Here is a 23,464-nt window from a genome sequence, read left to right as displayed (position 1 = left end):
GCGCCTGCTTGCAGATACTTTAATCCACTGAGCTATCTGGCCAGCCCTTGTTATGTTACTTTTTCATCTAGAATACAGTTCTGAAACTGGGACCACCAAGATGGCCTGTTGATGGGAGCCTGTGCTCTGTGCTTCCTGTGTACCCTACTAAGAACCATTCCTGGAGAGTGAATGAGCCTTCCAGGGCAGGTTTTGGCTTATGTTCGTTCTGCCTTCAAAGCCTAGCAAAAAGTACCTGGCATGTAGAAGCTGCTAAATAAATGTTAATGAAAACTGAAGAAGTTAATGCATATTTTGGCTTTGAATGTTTGCCTTATGAGCATGAAAGTATAAATAGAAGGAAACTGAGTAATCACCGTGTTGTAAAGTAATAGGTGGACCTCAATGAGTTCATTAATTTGATCAATGTTTCATTTATAATCTGTTCATTATAAAAGGGAACTTTTTTATTACAATTTTATATATTCATTAATGCCACACATCCACAAAACCCCCAAATTCTTTTTGTTTTTTTTTTTTTTGTATTTTAGGGAAGGGTAGTTCAGGGTCTCACTACTAGATTGGACTCTTAGTGATCCACCTGTTTACAGCCTCCCAAGAGCTGGGATTACAGGCCTATGCTACCACGCCCAGTTTCAATTGCTCTCTCTGCATGCCCTGGGGGCAGGGCCGGCAAGGCAGGCCCTGGCAGGTCCAGACAAGCCCTGGGCAGGCCCTGGGATCGAACCCCTGGCCCCTGCACCTGCTTGCACACGCTTTAATCTGCTGAGCTATTGCCCCCCCAATTCTTTAGTTAACACTCATCGCAGTATTTATATTGACTCCTGAAGGCCTATAACACATGAACAGTATAGCTTATGTTTGAAATATTTTGGAGGTTATGATTTTCTATTATGCTTTTATTAATTCAAGGGATTCTTTTTATTAATTTATTACATACAGGAAATCTACAGATTACATAAGTAAGATTCTTATAGTGTAATTCATAAGAAAGTAAAATAATCAGTAGTGTTTGGCATTTACTCCTCTAAAAAAGTAGTGTTATTTTTGTCATGTTGTCCAATATAAATTAGAATTTTCAAGGATAATGTCAGTTTAGAAAAATATCCAAAACTTAGGTGAAGCTGAAGCTATAATTTTATAAATTTTCTAAGAGTGATTACTTTTTACTTTTTTTGTCTCCAAAACAGAATTTAAAACCTGGAAAAAACTGGTACAGGTTACAGTTGCATCAGAAAATAGAACCTAAATGTTAACTTACTTTGTGACTTAAATTATATGAACTCTGCCTTTGGCTTTTATTGTTACTTTATAAAGAATCATTTAGAAGCTACTATTTTTCACTTACAAACTTAAGAAATTGGATTATTCTTAACTACCAAAAAAAAAGCAAAACAAAAAAGGAAACGACCAACCAAATAAGGCAGTGACCTGAAATAGCTCCATGGCAGTTTTCAGAGCTACAGTGCAGTGCCAGACTTTCTCAGTGGTAATTTAGGGGGGAGGAGAAAGTAGCAGGGTTATGGGTAGTGCGGTTGGCAACTGTATAAAAGACCGTTATGCATTTGTGTAAATAATGATACTTAAATGTGAGAAGCTGGAAATTTCTTGGTTATTCTGTAGTCCGTGATTTAGAGAGGAAAGTACTCAATATATGCTAGTTTGGTGTTTATTTGCTTTTTGAAATTGAATAAGTGTTACAGTGATATTTATGCATTGAACAGCTAAGCATATTTTTGATGTGAAGTTATCAGACCAAGTTATTTTAGAGATTCCTGAACAGGACCATTGGTAATGATAGAATTCTTTCAAGAAAAAAAAAAAAAATCAGTGTTTTATGCAGTAGAAAAGAATAATGTTCAGCAATTTGAAGCTTGTTTTCACTGTTCTTAAGATCTCTTGTCTTTCTGTTTAAATCTGCTTAGATCCGAAGTGTCAACCTGATACATGTCACCAAAGGCTGTTTTCTTAACTCTGGATTTTGTGTTTTGTTAATTGGTTTTGCAGGGAGGTGTTATGTATTTAAAGTGTGGGAATGATAATCATTTTCACATCTGATAATCTCTCCCTGTCTCATGTGCTTTTTCTGTATGGGTTGCTGAGTATTAGCGAACTGTTGTGATAAGTCTGTGCTCACATGATTGCTCTTCTATTTGAAATTTGGAAGGGATGAATGTGACTTGAAAAGTTATTTGGAAAGTCAGACTTGTTCGAGAGCCTATTTCCGGAGCTCCACGCGATTCTTTAAATTTCTCTGCTTAAAATCCACACTGAGGGTGCTAAAGTACATTCAACAAAAGTATTAGTGGAGCGAGTATCTTTGAAGCGTGTGTGATTTCACATTAAGGTTTGCCTGACATGCTTCTGAACAGTCACCTCACTTTTAAGTATGTTCTTAGTTGCTTTTTGTTATAAGCATCATCCTGAAGAATACACTCTATTTAGTCTTCTTAGCTAATGGCTATCCATTAAATTAATTAGTGATTGAGGACCAAAAAAGTTGCATTTTTTTGCTGTTAACATTTAAAGTGGAAGTAGTATCTAGAGAAATGCTTATCCAGAAGATATTTACCATTGTTGGTGGAAAGCTCGGTGGAAGCGTGTTTGGCGGAGTCCCTCCCTGAGGTGTGGTGATGGAATGCGCCTGGCTGTGTTTCTGTGTCAGCGTAGTTGGTGGCTAGTACAGTGCCACCTGGTAAGAGGCTTTCCTCTGCTTGCTCTGTTGATTTGGGGAGACTATGTTTTTCATTAAGATAAGAGCACATTTTTAAATTTATGAATGCTGTGTTAATTTTAGAATCCCAGTTATGACTTCAGGATTGAAACCTATTTTTTGATGGAACTTGTTGGAATGATTAATGGAAGTGGCTGTTACAAGATATCATTCATGAACTATGAGGAAGAAAATGACTAGACTTTTCTTAGGAAAAAATGGCTGCAACGTTGTGGGAAGCATGAGTCCACTGTCCCTGTATCAGTGAGATACAGGAGATGCTGGCTCCCAGCTTTTCTTAGATGGAGAGGGGATGAGCACATTAGTGCCCAGGAGACAAACGGAAGGAGATTCTTAGCCTTCTGACCTCATAAACAGACTGTTTTGAGATCCTCTCTTGTTTGGCAGGATTCTGAATATTTTCATATTTTAGTTATTCATTTAAGTTTTCAAACTGCGTTTTCCTGACTTACTTGGGACATTCTGCATGTATCCGGGGAGCTACTGTTTTTCACGACTGCTTATTCTCTTATGATGACAGGATATCGAGTGTAGAGAATGCTAAGGGGCTGTGTGTCACGACTGAAAACTGGCAGAGTGGCAGAGTGCTGGGCGGCCCATGCAAGTGTGGCTCCTGTGGTGGGTGGGTGCAATTCCTTCTTTTGGAACTGGTCTAGAATTCCCGGCAGCACAAACTTAAATAGATAGTGGTGGGAGGCCCGGTTAGGGAGTTAAGAAATTTGCTGGTGAAAGGGCTTTTGTGTTGCTGGCTCCTCCCTTAAGTGGCAGCAGCTGCTGTCCTCTTCTTTTTGTTCTTCTCCTAGGAAAGTTTAAGAGAAAGAAAAAAAAAAGTTCTCAGCTACAGTGAGCTTGAAAATCAGGCCTTGGTGGAAATTCTGTTAGGATGGATAGTGTGCTGCTGCTGCTGCTGCATTCAGGAGTGAAAATGCTCCTTTGTGTGTGCACGGTTGTGAGTCTGGGTGGGGCATGGTGATAATATGCGGGAGAAAGGACCGTCTGCTCAAGTAAAGGATTCTTAAGGCCAAAGTAGGATCTAATTTGAAGTCCTAAGGAAATTCCATTTTGTTTTGAAAGAAAACAAGGTCAGCTCTTCAGATATTTCTGTGATATTTAACAAGCTGATGCTGTAAGTGCTGAGTGCTAAAATCTAAGGTGGAGAGGTTGAGATATAAACTGCGAAGGTTGTGTTATGTTGTGAAGCACAGGGTGTGGTGCCTTTGATACTTTGCGCTGTGCCTTCTCTTGACGCAGTTCTTCATAGCATGTAGGAGCCAGGATTGCAAAGTGTGGTGTAGAAGCAACTTACAGCTTGATCTTTTGGTCTCTGTAGGTATAGGTGGTAATGACAGCAAGGATGTTGAGCATCAGTTTAATGAAAACTACATGTTCTTAGCAGAGTATACTACAACTAGAGACTGTTCTACATGCTCAGTATTACTTTATTTCTTATAAGAACCTGATGAATACTGTATTTCAGATGAAGGAAATACTCAACTGAGAGGCTAAGAACTTGCCCAAACCCACTTGAATAGTAACACAAAATTGTATTCTGTTGTCTCCTTTTCTGTCTTTCAAGAACGATCTAGAGATACTATAAAGAAGCCCCCTTGAAAACTGCTGGTTGCATGGAACTTGGGTGAAGCTGAGTAGGAGACTTTGAGTGAACATGAGTTAGAGACTTGAGCCCTACTTTTGAGGCCAGGTTGTGAAGGAGTCTTAAATTTGAGTCTTCTGACTTTTTTTTCCCTCCAGAACCACAATCTGCTTCTTAATTTCAAGAAAAAAGGACTTCAGAAGTAATAGTGTTGGTATTAAACAGTTCAGGATTACTGCAGTGAAGTGAGTAGTGAGTGAATCCTAGGGAGTATAGGTGGTTCCCGTGGTGAGCCAGTGTCTTCCGTGTATGTCTGCAGCTGAAAGTGTGCTGCTCCTTATCAGTGAAAATGCTGCAAGGTAAGAAGAAGGTTACTTGCTTGGAGGCTTTTCTTGTCAAAACAGTGTTTAAGATGGCTGTTAGGGTCCCAGCTAACCTTCTGAGCCAGCGTAATCCCCTGGGAAGCTGCAGCTAGCCTGATTTGTTCTTCCCTTTGAACTCAGTTACGTGTTGCCATTGTTTGCTCACGCTGCCCTCCACACTCCCTGCCTCCTGCAGCTGGCCTCATCCGCCATCTGGTCTACCCTGAGACCGTGAGCCTGCCAGAGGGGATGGAACTTCTCATCTGATTCACAAGACACCATTTTCTTGTTCTAAAAATGTTTAAGGGTTGGACGTTCATAGCCTAAGGACTAGCTTGTGTACCGAGAGACTGAAGTGATACCTGGTTGTGCTTTCCATAATGCTTACTTTGCACAGTTCTGCAAACTGGATAGATTTTTAAGAGTTTTATGTATTTTTCTATGGTGGTTCTTCATAACTTTTTAGTTCGCATTGTTTTGACTGGGTTATTTCATTTAGTATAATGCTGAAATTGTCAAACTTTTATTTCCTTAGTTGGTGTTTTGTTTATTTGTAATTGCAGTTACTTTAATGAATTTTTAAGAAAAAACCATATTGGACATAAATATTGCAGGCTCACTATACAAGACAGTGCTGCAAAGAAAGTCTTTCATGTCTTTGTTACTAGAATTAAAAGGACTTGAAAAGTCTGTTCAGGAGAACACATGCCTGTATTTGTTCAATTGGCAGTTGTCCAGGTAAGAGAGTGATAGAAAGTCCAGAAAACTGCATGGACACTGTAAGGACTAGTCTTTTCAACTAGCTTGCCTGCTAGTTATGCTATCCAGCTTGCCTGCTAGTTATGCTATCCAGCTTGCCTGCTAGTTATGCTATCCGGTATCTCCTTAGGCTGATAGTGAATTTAACCCTTTCATTGTAGAGTTTCCATGTGACTGAGTGGACTAACCTGTTGAATGGGATTCTTTAAAAGTGTCTTTTTATGGGGGATATTTGTGATAATTTAACATATTGCCACTAGCAAATGTTTTAATCATCACTAGCATGTAATTATAGTGAATGCTTATTGTCTACTTACTGTGTACCATCTTTGTAAGTTTTTATGTGCACTTAGATCAAGATAATTCATGAGTAAAATTAGATGTTAGGTGCTGTTATGCTTTGTTCATATAGCAAGTCAGCATTATTAGATTGTAAAAATGTAACAGTAGCGGGGATTGTGTACACTAATATGAATTTTGAAATATTCTGCTTTCTTTTCTTAAGCAGTGCAATAGAAATCAATGTGGTTTAAAATGTGATACATTTGAGGCTATTTTTCCTGCACCGTTCCTGTTGGTTAAAGCCCAAGGTCTGCAACTGAGCATGTAAGCCCCTTATAAACTTGCCTGCCTCTTCCACTTCAGTTTAATGCTGCCCTTAGCAGCTCCTGTTCTCCACTTAGCTTTAGCTGTACTCAGCCCATGCCATGGGCCACTGCTTCCTGTTTCCCCACCTTTAGTACCTTTTGATGACTCTTGTCAGCTCTTTCATGGCCTTAGTATGTAGTTCAGGCTGGCCTTGAACTCATTGTGTAGCCCAGGCTGGCCCTGAACTTGCACTATGTCAGCCTCCAGAGTACTGGGGTTACAGTACCACCATGCCTGGTTCTATCATGTCTTACTATCTCTCACAACTATGTTAAAAAAACAAAAACAAAAACAAAATTTTCTTGTCAAACCTTTTCCTCATGTGGAACTAATTGTTCTTTTTATGCACTTTGTGTTTAAATGTTCTTCATCTGTCCTTTGCCAGCTTGTTAAGAGTAGATTCTAAATCTTATACTACTAGGTTCATATAACAAACACTCAATCTTGTTCTTGCTAGGTAGGTTAACTGAAGAAGACACTAAGGCCTCTCCCGAGAAGCATTTCTTTAGGAAAGGTGTTGCTTTGTTCCAATAGATGGTGTGTGCCTGTCTCTTTCATGCCTGTCTCTTAACTCAGGGAGGTTCACCCAGACTTAGTCATCGTTCTCATGTCTGAGAAAGCAACACAGTAATTGTAGTTGTGAAGGTTGAGCAAAGCTCCTGTTCTGCCACTTTGATGCCTATTGCTAGGTCTCCGAAACAGTGGTTCTTAATGCTTTTGGTGGCATTCGGACTTGGAGAATCTGTTGAAGGGTGTATATTCTTTATATTCTTGTTTTGTCTTTTATTGTTTATGCTGTATCGGGAAAAAACCAGGGTGTTTGCATAAAGCTACATCTCCTGCCCTTTCTGTTTTTCATTTTGAAGTAAGCTGTGACTGAGTCACTAAATTGCCCATGCTGAACTCAGACTTGTGATCCTCCTGCCTCAGCGTCGCAGAGTGCTGGGATTATGGGCGTGTACCGCTAGGTCTGGTGTATAGTCTTTCTTCAGATATGCGTTGCTTTGGTTTACCGCACCTTGGGGTTCATGAAGTGCTGGACCTATGCTTATGGGCCTTCAGGTCCTCGGGCCCCTGGCTGTAGGCCTCTCTGAATTGCCGATGTATTTACACATACATTACCTGTACATAATCAGATGTGGGTATGCTTTTAGTACAGCAGTTTTTATTTTTATTTCATAAATGATTGAAATTAAACCTTTACAGTAGAAATGTCATTATTACATATATATATATATATATATATATATATACATAAGTCACTCATGTACGTATGTATGTATGTATGTATGTATGTATATTTGCCTAAAACTACTTAACAGAAACTCATTTAAGGTTGTTTCAAGTGAAATATTCACCTGCCTTTCTTTATGTATGTCTGTTTCATGCCCTTGTCTCTCCATTGAAGTATACAAGATACAGGTTGCTGTAAAATAAATGCTATAAATTGTATATATATAATGTTAAGCAACTCTGCCCAATGTTTGGTTTCTATAGTAGTTTTGCGAACTTACAACTGAAACCTTCTGTTGTTCCACCACCAGTATTTTTCCACTAGGTTAAAATAATCGCCAGAAAATTCAGCCTTATGAGAGTAAGGTTAGCTTCTTGAAGTGAAGTTTTATTGAAGTGAATTAAAAATTAATGAACCATGTTAGATTTGTGGATAATTTCCTTATTTGGTACAAAAAATTTGAATATTGCTTATTTTAAAAGATGAGTGCCCATAATAAGAGGAATCTCTTAACAACCTTAAAAGAAAGACAATGTAGGCCTCACAAAAATGATCTGATCCTTAGTTTCATAGCCATGTATTGGTACTCTTACCACTTCAGCTAATGTGTTTTTTTTTTTTTTTTTCCTCTATGGAGAAATAGTGCCCCATAATTTCTTAGGTGGAAGAATCTCCAAGTTTTATTTGTGAGTGGTGGATTTCATTTGGCTTGTACTGGCTGTCGCAGACACCTCTGTTTCTGTCATTACATACAGTGCTTGGCACGTAGTTGATATTCAGTAAAGCCTTAGTGATGATCATCTTTTTCTGAACCCAAGAAATGTCTGTCATGTGATCCTTTTTCTTGGGATTATTGCTCTGTGAATGTGTTTACGTGTTCGAGTGAAGAAAGATGAGACGGACATGTAAATATTTGTTGTTGAGGCCACAGAATGAAAATCAGTTATCCTTTAGTTCTAAAAAAATTATTAAAATAGATGTTTTTGTTTCTTAATAGTGTGAGAATCTCAGGTAGAAGATGGAGGCTGGTTAGGAGAGCATGAATGTAAAGAATAGTCATATTTGGTTTTAGTTATCTAAAGTTGGTATCAGAAGGCCAACCAAGCAGTCACATCTATAAATTTAAACGTTGAATTTAAAGCCAATGATTTTAAAAATGTATAATCTACAAATAGTGCTTATTAGTAATTAATTTAACATGTTAAAAAAATCTGCTTTTGTCCTTTAACCTCCAAAGGAACGTCATGGTGCTACAGACACCTGTGGACATCTCGGTGCATTTGCTTAGAACTGTGCCGGGATATAGACCCTCAGGCCTTATTGGGTATCTACCAAATTTGAAATTAAATAGATTATGAAAAATATTAGTGAGAAACACTTACCTGGGTAACTATTATTAGGAAAGACCTTTGAAATTTATTCTGTAGCTTTGCTTATTCTTTTAATATAGTCACAACTTCTCTTCCACTTAAAACTTCTGCTTTTTGGTTGATCCAAAAATCCCCCAAATTAGGACAACAACAGAATAGTTCAGGAGCAACGTCGAGTCCTTGTTGTTTCTATTTGCCCCTTTATACATACAGCTTCACTCGCCAGATGTAGGCTAAAACATCTGGAATTAGGGATCCTGAATTCTGACGCTTCCCAGGAGAGAACTTGGGGCGGCCTTGGTTTTCTTGGGCTCTAGAATGCTGGGTTGAAACTACTTCTTCTGTTTTGAACATAAAGGCTAAATACTCGATTTCATTACATATTATTTAGCTAGATCTTGATTACTCAACAGACTGTTAAGTGGAGTAGTACGTTTGTTTAGGTTCATTATTGATGTATTCTTAAAACTTACAAGACACACTTTTGAAGATTCACATTACTTTTGAAATTATTTTCTGTATTAAATTGAGCATACATAGATAAATCTTTTTAAAAACTCATTTGTTGTCTAGACTCTTTCTGTCCCTGGGTGCTTTAGATTTATAAGCAAACCCCTCTTTTGAAGCCTGGTTAAATAATGGAGTACATTTAGTAGCTACACTGTTTTAAGGACAATAATATGTATGGCAGCTAAAAATGCTTTCCTTGTTTTGGGGACTATATTTAAATATTTAAAATTCTCTTTTGCTCTTTGTCTACTTTTCTTGTTACTTTAGTGCTTGTGGTTTTACCTCTGCAAATAGAAAATTAGAGGTAACCAGTTGCTCCTTAAATGATTAAAGGAAGAAGAGAAGATCTTTGTGGAAGTTTACTCCTTATAAAAAATCTTTATATAGAAATCAAGGGTTTAATGGTTAAGCATTATGAGGATGGCAGTATTATATAGGAAGAGAGACTAGAAGACACAAGTGTAGTAAGTGTGAACAAATCCAAACCTGAGTTGGAACGCTTACTACCACAGAGAACTGTGTCATTTTAACCTTGTGCTGGGAGAAAGACTCTCCTGAAAACCGCTGTGTATGTAGCTTGCAGTTCGGCGAGGGCCCAGTTAGAGCTGGCAGCTGCGCGTCTCCTCTGTGAGTTTCAGCTGACTCACTCGTATGTCTGATCCCCTGCTGTTCAGCACCGGGCTCTGCTTCTGGAGTGGACTGGATGGTAGCTGCAGGCAGCAGTTACCAGGACCTCTCTGTCATCATCCGGCACCTGCCCTCGCCTTGTTCACACAGGGGGAAAGAAAGCAGCTCTTTCTCTTGAGGTTAGGCTCTTGATTCCTAGATTGTCAGGCTCCTCTATTCTGCTGCTTAGGAAGTTGAGTCAAAACAGGTTAAAAGAATAAATAGACTCTACCTCTTGCTGGTATAAGTTGTGAGGTTTTGTGTTCGTTTTTCTGTGCACCCCTTACACTTTCGTGTAATTTTTTTTTCCTTTGAGAAAATTCTTTTTTGGATATTACTTGTGCTCTTAAAGGCTGTTGAAAATTTTCTATGAAAATAACTAGTGTCTCCATAATTTTCTACTAACTCAGCTTACTTTAGACTTCCAGTAGAATCCTAATGTGACTGTATTAAAACACACTTTTAAGTATTTTGTAGTTTATTACTCTGTTTTAGATATATATGCAACACATTCATCATAGGGAATTTAACCCTGTATGTGGTATATCTTGAGTCTTCTTTCTTCTCCCATTCCCTTCCCCTCTCTTCGCCCTCCTTCCCCTCCTTATTTACAAAAGCTTGGTTTCCATTTTTTCCCTTCTTTTCTCATTATTTTTCTTTTCCCTTTCCTCCATTCCCTCTCCCTAGTTCCCTTTCCTGTTTGAATACTTTCTTCCTATTTTGCAATATCTATTATGCAGCTTGGTCCTTTGAGTTATTTTTCATACATTTAAACTAGAACCTAAGCAGAGTCACCAGGCATGTGCATGAAGTCTTAAGATACCAAAGCAATAGGCCTCCATTGTTGTAGGTCATCCTTAGGCAAAGAGCAGAGGCACTGTCTGATAAAGGACTGTAAAGAGAAGGAGTTGGTCACAGTAGGCTTTGTTCTAAGGGGGTGACTTTGGCTGTGTCACTTCTTTTGCTAATTAATTTGTCAAAAAAATATTCACTTATTGCTGTTCCTTAAGAGAGGTGAAGACTTGGGGAAAATGGAATTGGAAATACGCTTCGGAAATGTGGAAAGTATGGGAGAATACAGGAATATTGTGCTTTGGTCTTTGTAGACTTGATGATTACTTCTGATATCCCTGCTGAAGTTACAGCCTAGATTGAAATGATGAAAAATAACTTATAGATGTATTTTAATACTACTTACTATTGCGTAAAATTTAGCTTATGTTGGAGTTGTTACTGGGTCATACATGCAGCAAAGTAAAAAGGAAAGTGCTGTGTGGTAGGTCAGTAGAAACAAATCTCAGGATTTGAATCAGAAACTTGTAGCTGGGATGACAAAGCGATGTGTGTCCTGCTGTTATTTCAGTCTGAAATTTTGGGAGATGATATCTTTGACTATGTTGATATGGAAAAGGGAACTCAACTCATGGTCTTTGCTAACAGACTTTTCTAGAGAAATAATAGGTGCTATTCTTTTCTTCAAAATGATGAGAAAAAGTCAAGTAAAAAATAATTGGTGAAAGTAGAGCATAAAAGTTTATTACTTGGAGAAAGGTTCCGTAGTCATTAAATAGCGAAACAAATTATTCTATTTCTAACATTATTTGTTGGATGAAATTAAAATTTTATAGCACTTTAGCTTTTTTATTTTTTTTTAAGAAATGTAGTCTAGAAGTTTGGGATGGTGCACTGTAAATATCCCCAGCTACTTGGTAGGATTGTGAGTTTAAAGCTAGTCTGGGCAATTTGGTAAGAACTTCATCTCAAAACAAATTGTAGAAACTGTAGTGCGGAGGTACTAACTTAAATTTTTTCTTTTCATATGTAATGGGTCTGTCTTCATAAGGTGATTTTATCTTAAAGCATTATGTTTTAAATTATATCCTGTAGGATTATAGATATTGTAGCATTAGTGCCTCTTGGTACCTAGTCAGTATAATTTGTTTGAACCAAAAATTTTGCAAAACAATTCATGTCTCAGAGTACACCGTACAACCCACTTAGTAGAAAGTTTCCATTTTTTTTAGCATTTTGTTCACATAAGGTACCTATATGAAAATGGGGGGCTTATTTTCATAATTTATATTAACACAGTTGTATAAATTCAAGAGCAGTAGCTGCTCAGTACTATTAAGTGTATTTATAATTTAAAATATTCAGGGAACCACAATAAAACATAAGAGTACAACAAATGAATTAATTACAGTGGTATTTTTATTTAATCTGACATCTCAAAATGTTTCGGTTTAAAATATAATCAAATAAAGAATTAATGAGATCTTTAACATTTTTTAATATGGTTATCTTTAAATCACCGTGTACTTTACTCCTAGTGAGCATCTCAAAATGGACTAGTTTCATTTTAAAAGCCCATTAGCTTGCCATGCTCTTGTCTAGTGCTTGGCAATAATTAATGTTCCTTTGTCTGTATAGCTATTCTGTATAGTAAGGAACAATGTAGTTCAATAGTAACTGAGTAAATAGCTTCTAAAATCTGAGAAAAAAGGCTGAGGGAAGTTACTGCGCCTTCATTTCTATGATGGGAAAGTAGGTCTGAGATCCTCTAATGAGTTGGTGACTCTAGTATCGCCAAAGAAAGTTGCCGGGTTCCTTAATTTTTGCGAACTCCCTCGTGGGTAGTGAGAGACGGCCGCTAACAGAGCCAGGCCCAGTTACTTGGCTGAGCGCGCCTCTCATGCTCTAAGCCTCTGTGATTAGTTGTTGCACCTTTGTGGAAAGAGAGAGAAAAAAAGTTGAGTAGTTCTGCATGTGGATATTGTGTGGATGCCAGGTAGCCTCCTCTGGTGGCATTCAGTGAGGACATTAAAGTCCATTGTGCTGGTTTTGTAGAAAATTTCACGCTGATGGCTGAGAATAGGTCCTGGCATGGCTGTTAAAAATATTTCCGTGAGGCAATTATTGTGATGGTAGAGTACTCAAAGCTAGATGGAAACTCATTTTGCAGACGGGGCTATTTCTTGACATGTGTAGATGGAGGTTCAAAAACAACCCAGCAATTAATTTCAAGACAGAACTTCATTTTCAGTTAAAAATGTGCAGTGATAGCTTTTGTAAAAGTCTGAGTATATCAGATACCTTTTCTCAAGATAAGCATCCATTAAGGAAGTTGCTCCATTTAAGTAGCTCATTGGGTCATGTTTGCTGTTGGTAGTGTAATTCTAATACTATTTGAACTATGAAACATAAATTTGCTTTATGTGCAAGTATATAGTAGCTTGAAATAATATTTTACAATATAATTTTCCAAAAGACATATTTAGACTAGTTCCACCATTTTGAAGCAATGTGAAACCTTCCACAATTTTTAATTTCTATAATTCAAATATTTGTCTATACACACACTTCAGAATTAAGACACATTAATGAATAGTATTGCTGTTGGGTAAATTTGATCTTCATGTTGTTTCAGCGGTCACTTTATTCTTTTCAGAGTTAAAAAGGTCTAGTATTAAGGTTTGTGCTGTTTTTCTGTGTAATTTTGGAATGTCCCATTGGGATTACTTTTGGTTGTATTTATTTTAGTTATGGTATTTTTCGTGCCATTGAGTTTAAATGAACACCGAGAATTGAAGCCTGCTATGCCATATGGTCGCTGCCATCGCCCTATCTCACAGATCTACCTGTTTCAATTTGGGTTTAGCAGTTTCTCATCGAAAGTTGTGAATGAGGCTTAAGTAAATATGTTTATTTTGTGCTGGCCTCTGGCCAGGAAATCTGCTGTAGCGGCTGAAAGGCGATTTTTCCTTTAAGCTCCTGCTGGGTGAACCATCACTATGACAGGTAAATAGCGTTCCTCAATAAAGCTTAGGGAAAAAGAAAGCTCCCTCCCACTTCGTTTCTGTGGGCCAGTGAATGTGGGGGATTGTCTTGCTTGGAACGCTGCTGGTTAGGTCTCTGCCTGCCCAGCCGGAAGCAGAGCTGCCCAGGGGCCCCTTCCCTGCAGGGGATTTGCTGCAGTTGCTGTGAAAGGGCCAAGTTACCTTGTGGCTGGGAATCCGTTCGGGCGGGCAGCAGAGCACATACTAAGGACCTATTAACTTCTGCAGCCTTCTCTTAGAGTTGAAAAGGTCTTGGGTGCAAAGGAATAATAAAAGGAAATTATTGCCATCACCCCTGAAGGTTTGTCTTGCAGTATCTCTGTGGGGGCACCTGTTGAATTGCAAATTTATTTCCTGCTGGGGTCTCTGCTTAGCTTTAGAAGCCCCCTTTAAATGGTCATGAAAGGGGAGTTTGAAAATGATTACATAATGTTGATTTTTTTCTTGAACATTTGATTCTCCATAGCATTGGGACAAAATTAGCACATAATTACCCTGTTTTTTTTTTTTTAATTTCTTATTTAAAAAAGAAAGTAGTAGATGGTTATTGTAAAAGCATGGGAAAGTGCAGACTACCATAAAAAGGAAAAAAAAATAACTCCATTGCTTAGGCCACTGTTGAAAGATTTTCCTAACTGGTGTGTACTGGCGCACACACACACACAAACACCCCTCCATCAGTATTTGCTGGCCTTTTTAAAAAGTAAGTGCGAAGTACATATTCTGTTTTGTCAAACACACACACACACACACACACACACACACACACACACACACACACAGCTCTTCCCCATTCATGAGATAGTCTTGAAAAAGAATGCGAGGTGGTATTTGACATGCCATCACAGAGCTAACCATGATGCTAGTACACTGTGTGTTTATGCCTACATGCTGTTTCCCTCCGTGTTGTGTGTCTCTGTTCCCGTAGTGTAGACATCTGTGGGATGAAGCTGTTAGGTATATATACTAAGGTTTTTAATACAAACTGCTGCATTTCTGACCAGAAGTAATGCTCCTAATAGTAGATCGCTCATTTCTCTGCATTCCTGTGGCTCCTGACCATCTGAATTTAAAGGTAAAAACCAAATTTGTGCCAATTTGGTAAGTGAAAGAACTTATTTAAGGCTATTCTAATTGAAGTGGTGTTGTGATTGTAAATTTTGTGGCTATAGTTCTAGTTGTGTGTTTGAAAACTCTGGGTTTTAGAAACAAACTTTGGGACAGTAATTTCTGATTTTAACTCACCTTTTTCAGGTTTTTGTCCCTCTTGGCATTTTAAGCTTCCTTTCTTTATATTAATTTTTTTTAAGTCATTGTTTCCTGTGCATCAGATAAAAGTTTCTGTGGGTTGAGGGTGAGCCCTTTATAAAGCTGCTCTACCACTCAGTTCTCTTGGTTAAATGGTGTTTATTGCATAAAAACTTACGTTTAAGGTGAATTTATTTAAGTGGCTCTGAGTGCTTTCCCATAAAAAATGTGGTGTTACTTTTAGACTCAAAGTAGTTCTTGTAAATTATTTACTGTCTCATGCCTATAGTTAATATATGTTCAGCAGTATCGTGATTGAATCAAACAGACTACCTTCTTGATGGGATAATTTGAGAACAGATCAGATTTGTTTTTAGGCAATAAGTAAGTCTTTGCCAGCTACTAATTCATGTTAAGAATTTAGAAAACACTATGAAACAGATAAAGAAAGACACAGGGTCCTCTTCACACCATTTTTGTGAAGGACACCTAAACAACCTCAAAGAACAAAGTGATTAAAAATTTTAAGTTGATAATTTAGGCTGTAGGTTCAAGATATAAATATTAAGATGATATTTGAAGTTAAGGAATAATACTATATTGTAGCAAATTAGGCCCAATGTCAGGAAGTTTCTTACTACATAGATTTGAACAAGCTGAGATGATCTCTCTGAGCTCTTGAAATAAAAAAGTCATTCACAAATTCACAGGTATTTTATTCTTCCATAGCTTCTTATTAATTTTTTATGTAATTCCGATAACTTATAAGAGTCTAAAATGGTCAGGGTGGAAGGAAATATGTAGGAAAAACATCTCTATATGTTTTCTTCGGAATTGAGCGGAGATGAAAATTCACAAATAATTACAGTACCCAGACTTTCTGCCTTCCTGCGCCGTGGGGAGCTTATTCTGTACTGAAGGCCACAGTACTGAATGGATGCATCTTTAATCATCTGGAAGTAAGAAATCCGTTATTTTTCTACACCAGAGAGTAGTCTGTTTTAATGGAACAGTTGGTTGATTAGAGCTTTTCAGGGCTTTATTTCCAAATGCCAACTTCCCATAGATATTTGAGTTCTGGCTTTAAGGGTTGTTCTGAGTCAGTCAGAGTGAGAATTTAGACTAGAACTCTGGCTTTGATGAATTTATTTATTTGAAACATTAAAGTTAAGTTTCAGGAAACAAATTTCCCATAGTAGCAGATTCCTACAACGTGAAGGCTTAACAGCTTTTTGGATGACTTTAGAAATGTCTTTTTTGGGGACATTTAGTGTTAGTCTTTGCAGTGAGCTACTTCTCCAGTCCTTTTGAGGCAGTGTCTTACTAAGTTACTGAGTTACCTAGGCTGAGCTCAGACTTGTGCTCCTTACGCCTCAGATTCACAGAATGCTAGGATTACAGGCATATGGCACCCTTTCTGGGTAGAAAGTGACTCTTACTATGGGTAAGCAAACCTTTGCTATGTTGTAGTGCAGCCTACCAAACAGATTAAAGAGTTCAAGATCTGCTGCTATTTTCTCAGTGGAAAGAACAGTTAAAGAGAATAGTCTTTTGTGGATGTTAACAAAAAGCTGTTACTTTCTTTTAACCAAATATATTATGACAAAGAAATCAGAGTTATGTTTTAATTACAGAATTCCACATATAGAAAGCATTATTCAGGTTGAAAATAATCTTACTGGTTAAATGCTTAGAAAAGTTAAAGAAAAAAGTCTTCAAGATACATTCAAAGGAACAGTTAACTGGGACAAAAAAATCGAGTGTATAATTCTCACCTAAGGAATAATTAGAAACACTAAAGCAACCCCAGGCCTCATTTGCTGATTATAAAATCTGCTATGATTGAAAAACAAAACAAAACAAAAAACTGTATGATTTTTTTTTTTCTTTGAAGTAGAAATTTTTTAATCCTTCATATATTTTGTGTTTTCACTTAAAACAAACAACCAAAAACCAGTACCGAGTTGGCTTGCATTGCTCCCTCCCACTAGTGCTGATTGGATGTTCTCTAACAGCAGTTCCATATGCTACCAGCCATTTGGACTTTTACCTAAAGATACAAAAACCCTTCAGTACTGCTCATTCATTCATGACTTAAGGCTCTTTCTCCCTTCTGTGTGAGAAGAGCTTCGTGGGAATGCCTTTGCCTTTTTGGAATGCTTTGTTTAATCAAACTATAGTGCCCTTGGAATGCCCTTCCTGTAATGAAAGAAAGGTGAGGTGAATCAGAGCAGCACCAGATAAGGGAGGAATGTGTTTCTTGGTTACCTCTGTCACTTTGGCTTTGAAGACTGTGACTGTATGTTCACTCTCATGCCCAAAGGATTATGGGAGGGCACTGGTTGACTTTTTCCTTTTGGATACAAATGGGACTTGACTTGCTTAATTCCTTAATTCATGACTGATTTTGGACTTAAAAGGAGTTGCCAGAATAATAAGAGATTGATATATCCAGTTAGTCACAACTGAGCACAATAGTAAATGAAAACCACACCTCAGTTGTTTAATGTCTATCCTCTCCAGTGGTTGCCTTTTTTCTTTACATTTGCTAAATATTTTGTTGCTGTAGTCACAGTGCTGCCTAAAAGTATCTCATTTTGCTGCCCTTAGTACTATCAGGGTCACTTCTTCTGTTCCCTCAGAGTTAATGATTAACATGTGGCCATTCACTCATGGGAAGAATGTTGATTGCTTTGGAAAATACACGGTAATTATTTAAAGTTTCCTAAAGAAGCTTGGTAGCTATTTCATTCTGTTGAAAGGGGGCCAAGTGTCAGTTCCACTTTTGTGCCGAGGAATGTTCAGGTGTGGACGGCAGGCACATTTTTCTAGGGAGGAAGTTCAGTTGCCTTAACAGAAGCTAGTGAGTCTTGTATAAGAGCCAAAGGGAAATTTACACAGGTACTTTCCCCTCTATCAGCCGTAGTCCTCGCCCTTCTAAACCTTAGTGTCCAGCAGGAAGGACCACTGTGAAGTTCAGCCTCGCTCTGGGATTATATGTAGTTATCCGTAGAGAGGAGATCCAGGCTAGATTATGCACTTTTTTTAAAATGAAAGATAATGTGCTAATAGCAATTGAGTTGATACCTTGAGTAAAGGCAGTGATGTTTCTTACAGATGCAACTCGTATTCCAAATATTGCTTTTTTTTAGAGTTTCTGCAGGGAATTTCATCTGCATTACCTAAAAAAATCCAAGGAACAGGAATTTGAAGGGGAAAACCTTTCAGTGTTATCACTTATTATGGATATTCCACAAATGGAACACTAGGCATTGAAGGATTGATACAGTCAGACTTTGATACTTCACTGCTTTGTCTGAGGTGGTATTCAGAATGCTTTGACTTGCAAATTTTTGCCCGGCACTCATTTGTTTGTTACGCACCACGCACAAGCCAGAACTTCATGTCCACTCCCCTGTGACTTGCTACTCCTTCCAGCTAGAGCAATTTGCTTGGTATTTGTCGTGTTTTGGTACCTCTCACACTTCCTGGAACCAACTAGTGAAGAAAACCAGTGTACTGTACGCTCTGTAATACAATGAATACAATCAGTTCTGGCTAATTAAGTAGACAGATGTTAATAGTTCTACCTAAACTATCGGTTTGCTTATTAAGGTATCCAAATAAACGAATTATGTGATACTTATACGTTCATTCAATGGAATTAGTGAATTAGCAGTCTTAATCATATAATCATATAGTAGTCATTGAAAACAAGTGGAAAAATACGTAGGTTTTTAAAAATGCTTTGAATTTTTAAAAATGATCTGTTAAGATTTTTTTGAGGTTTGTCACTAGGATATTTTAAACAATTTTTAATTTCGAGGAATTAATTAATCCCAAAAGGAATTAATAACTTTTGTGAATAAGTAGGAAAAATGAAGAATGAACTCTAAAAACTGATAATCCTTGATGGGTCTGTGACTTTAGGGCAAGGCACCAGTTTATTGAAATAGCCTAGAACCCGGGAGGAGGCCCCAGCAAGTGTATATGTGGAGAAAGTGGGCGGGTTATTGCAGGAGCAGAATCAGCAGTCCCTGAAGAATGAGGATCTTAGGGAAAGCCCCAGAGCCTTTCAAAATGTAGTGTTGGAGCAGGTAATCGTGGTATTACACACCTGTACTCCCAGCATTCAGGAGGATGAGACAGGAGGATTCCTGGGATTTGGAGGCCAGCCTGTACTACATAGAGTTCAGGGCCATCCCAAACTACAAAGTGAGAGCCTGTCTCAAAACAACAAAACCAAACAATAAGAACAAAAAGGAAAGTATAGTTTTGGGTAACAGAGGTGAAGCAGCTTGATTCTGCAGAGGTGGTTCATGGCGTATTTACTATACTAGACATTCATTGACTGCATAGAGGACCACGCTCAACCAGTTCTAGCGGCTGAGAATTCCACAGTAAGATGGTGTTTGGCATTTGAGCATCTTTCTTTCTGGGAAGTTGAGACAGCTGTCAAACCAGTAGATGAGAAGAGGGACACACACACACACACACACACACACACACAATTTTAGCATAGCAGTGCAGGGAGAAACTAGAGCAGTGTGGTGGAGGTTTTCCTATAGGAGTTGTGCATTTCCTTTATAATTTTATGGTGAGTGAGGTACCATAAAGAGGAAATAAAATCTGGAACCTGAAATCTGTGAAGAGCAGCCATTTGAACATGGTTTTTGACAATAAGGAATTACAGTCTGGAAATACAAGTAAGGTAATATTGCCGAAAGCCCACCTGAGCTAGCTGAATGTCGTAGTTGCTTTTCTCATTGCTGTGACAAAACACCCAACACCCGAAGTTAAATGCGGAAAGGTTTACATAGCTCACAGTTTGCAGAGGCTTCGGGCCACAGTCAGCTGGCACCAAGGCAGGACGGGCCATGGCAGAGGGCAGCAGTTCATGGCAGGGGAAGACAGCAGAAGCAACCAGGGGAAGAGAGGGCAGACAGACCTCATTCTGTCCCTTCTATTGTATGCAGGCTACCCGTACTAGGACATGGATAGCACGCACAGCCTTAAGTGACCATGAATCAAACAGTCACTGTAGATTCAGCTCCCTCTGAAGAAGCCTAAGACTGTAGGAGGCTCTGGGGGAACATCTAGGTACAAACCCTAACAGGGAGGCAGGCTCAGAGTCGTGTCTTCGACCGCAGGCGAGTGGTAGGGAACCTGCCAACTGGCATAGCATCTTACATTGGGTAACCGTGCCCTCCCAGAGGTCAAGACTGCCCTGTTCTGTGACCCGGGTCCTGTTTTCCTATTTCTGACTCTCCTACAGTTCATAAGTCCTGTTGCTAATTTTTATTTTTATCCAAGCTTTACGCCCTGCTTCCTGGGGACTTCTATGACACCTGTCATTGCTGATAACGATAAAAGAGTATTTTTTTTTTTTTTTTTGCGGAACCGGGGATCGAAATCAGGCCCTTGAGTTTGTCAGGGAAGTGCTTATTGAACCAAGCCATCACCCCGGCCCCCAAAAGAAATATTCTACATCTTTCTGCTCCTTCTGTTTTGATGGTATAGCAAACCACATTACCTCTAGGGAAACAGATTTTCTGTTGGCTATAAACTCTTAAAAATAAAATTCCTGTTTTAACTAGTTAAAAAATTCATTAAAAGCAAAACTTTTTTTCAGAAGCTATGTTTTTCATTCCTAGTAAGTACATCTTCATGCAGTAGTAAAAATCATGTTAGAAACATTTGTGATTTTTAGTAATTCAGAAGAAATTTTTAGAAGGGCTATGACTCATAGTCCTGCACCGAAGTTTTCTTCCCAGATGTTTGATAAAGAGGTTCTGCAGTGTTCCTTAACTTCTCTGTGTGATGCCGATAACACTTGGGAATTACAGATGAATTGTTTCTTAGTATAGAGCTTATGCTTTAAAGCTTTGTTTTATTTTCGTTTAGCAATCATGATATATTCTAGGAATATCTTCTGTTGAACTTGGTTTTACTAACAGTGTCTGAAAATACATGTTTAAAAATTGGTTGCCTCTGTGTGGCTGAGGCAAGAGAGTTGCAAGTTGCAACTTAGCCTAGTAATTCCAAGACTTAGTGAAACAGGATTCAAAATAAAAAAGGGCTAACAAGCCAGGTGTGCTAGTGGTTTGTGCCTTAATCCTAGCACTCTGATAGGTTGAGGAAAGAGTAAATATACAACTATTTGAAAACCCTGGTATGTTATCACATGCCTGTGATCCCAGTACTTGGGAGGTTGAGACAGGAGGGTCTCTGAGTTTAAGACCAGCCTACGGACTACAGAAGTGAGCAAAAGAGCAGCCCGAACTGCACAGCAAGACCCTGTCTCCAAAAAAAGTATTTAATCCCAGACCAGGCAATTTAAGGAAACGGTGTCTCAAAATTTAAATTTTTTTGGGGGAATGTAACTCAGTGGTTCAATTCCCAGTATTAGCAGAACAACCACCACCTCCACCACCTTTACCTTCACCACCTTCACCCCTCCACCAGCATTTCCACCACTGTCATCTCCACTATCTCCACTACCATCAGCACCTCCACAACCATCTCCACGACCATCACCAGCACCACCATCTCCACCGTCACTTCTACCACCCCCATCACCACCCCCACCCCCACCCCCACCAAAAACAGTTGTAACTAAATTTGGTGAAGATAGTGGACAGAGAATATCAGAGGCCTGGTTGAATTTTTTTTTTTTTTTAATTTATTTTATTTATGTGTGTGTGTGTGTGTGTGTGTGTGTGTTTGTGTGTGTGGCCAGCTCAGCCCACCAGGGGGCGGGGCTGGCTGGCATGTGGTGCTGGGGGATTGAACCGCGGTCCCTTGTGCTTTGCTAAGCTTGTTCTAAGTAGGTGCTTTAGACCATTGAGCCATCTCCCCAGCCCGGCCTGGTTGAATTAATCATTCTTTGCTCTAGAAATTTCTTCCCTGATTTTTCTTAGTTTTGGTTTTCATATTGCAAGGGAGCCTCCATAGTGTCTTTATTTTTTATTTTTGTGGTACTGCAGATTAAACTCAGGACCCAGCGCTTGCCAGGCAGGCGCTTATTCTACTGAGCTATCTCCCCAGCCCTCCATAGTGTCTTTAAAACTGGCTGTGTAGTTTATTCGCAGCTGGGGGAGAGTTTATGACAGAACTCAGTTCCCCTTCTTAGCACCATTGATGCCAGCTGTGCACATTTAACCCAACCCCCCTTCTCTTCTTCCTCTGTTTCCCTTCTTTCAGCTGACCTGGGGGGCTGTGCCCAGGCCTTCATACTCCACCTACTTCTGTGGTCGTTTACATTTTTCTTAAACACCGGATGTTGCTAAGTTGTCCAGGTTGAGCTTGATTTCTTCTTTTCCTCAGCCTCCAAGTCAGAGTGCTGACATTGCAGTTGCCTCTGATCACCTCTGACTTGAACATTTTTTTACATTGTTATTTGAAATAACTTCTTATTCTAAATTTAGCCTGCTCTGCATGCATCAGTCCCTTTCAGAGCACCAGGAGTGTGGTCACTTTGTTATTTTAAGTGAGAGTCAATATGAATCAGTAGTCTTTAAAAACATTACTTCATCTTTTAAGTTATTCTAAAAGTTCTGCTGTAGATACTGCTTTCATAATAATGTTTCAGTAGCCAGTTTTCTTTCTTAAGTTATAAAAGCATCTTCAAATTTACAGAACTTTGGGATTAAGATGTCATATCTTTTTAGGAATAATTGTGAATCTTGGTTTTGGTTTAGTTTTTCAAGCATCCAGATTGATCCTGATTAGTCAGTGCTTCTCTCTCACTTGTGTACATGAAGAACTGCGGCATAAAGAGGGTAATAAATTGCCAAGGTGACACATTTATCAGAATTCACAATTGTACAGTTAATGGGCATCCTATACAAATGATTGATTATGTTGCTACGAGGCATATATATGTATTGTGTGTGTGTGTGTGTGTGTGTGTGTGTGTGTGTGTGTGTGTCTTTGAGACAGGATCTCACTGTGCAGTTCAGGCTGGCCTTGCGCTCACTGTGTAGCCCAGGCTGGCCTCAGAACTTGCAGGATCTTCCTGCCTCATCCTTCCGAGTGCTGGGGTTATAGCTGTGTGCCATCATACCCAGCAAGGCTAATAGTTTTATGTATCAAATTTTGAACAAAACCTACATTCTGCCAAAATTGTTTCTTTTTTTAAGTTAGGAAACACAGCATACGATACTCCTGGGAAGTCACTGGAATATATGGTTGAGCCAGTCTGTGGTGCTCCTGAAGATAAGGCCAGGAATACTTGCCAAGATTTCTTAGAATTTTCCTGGCAGATCATTAGCTCTGAGACGGTATCACCGACTCCTGCTGTTCCTGATACCAGTTATTTCCAGCACAAACCAGAAATGCTTTATTTCACTTTTACTAAAACGTGTATTAACACAATGTACACTTTTACACTGGTGCCTTACCTGGACGCAGTTGGAGTTTCAAGGGACTTGGGTTTTCGTTATGACTTGGTTTCTAGCTCTGTAACAGAATGGCTAGTCATTTACCCAACGGACTTTGACTT

The 23,464-nt window shown here is 38.7% G+C and overlaps 1 protein-coding gene across 3 annotated transcripts in view; it reads left to right on the top strand.

The window, feature by feature from the left end:
* Positions 1-23,464, top strand: part of Fat1 (FAT atypical cadherin 1) — a 132,222-nt gene that overhangs the window by 18,857 nt on the left and 89,901 nt on the right. The window lies entirely within an intron of this gene.

The sequence above is a fragment of the Octodon degus genome, unplaced genomic scaffold (genome assembly GCF_000260255.1).
Source record: "Octodon degus isolate 3935 unplaced genomic scaffold, OctDeg1.0 scaffold00114, whole genome shotgun sequence".
Lineage (NCBI taxonomy): Eukaryota > Metazoa > Chordata > Mammalia > Rodentia > Octodontidae > Octodon > Octodon degus.
The sequence above is the reverse complement of the archived record's forward strand: the minus strand, read 5'-3'. Positions and strand labels throughout refer to the sequence as shown.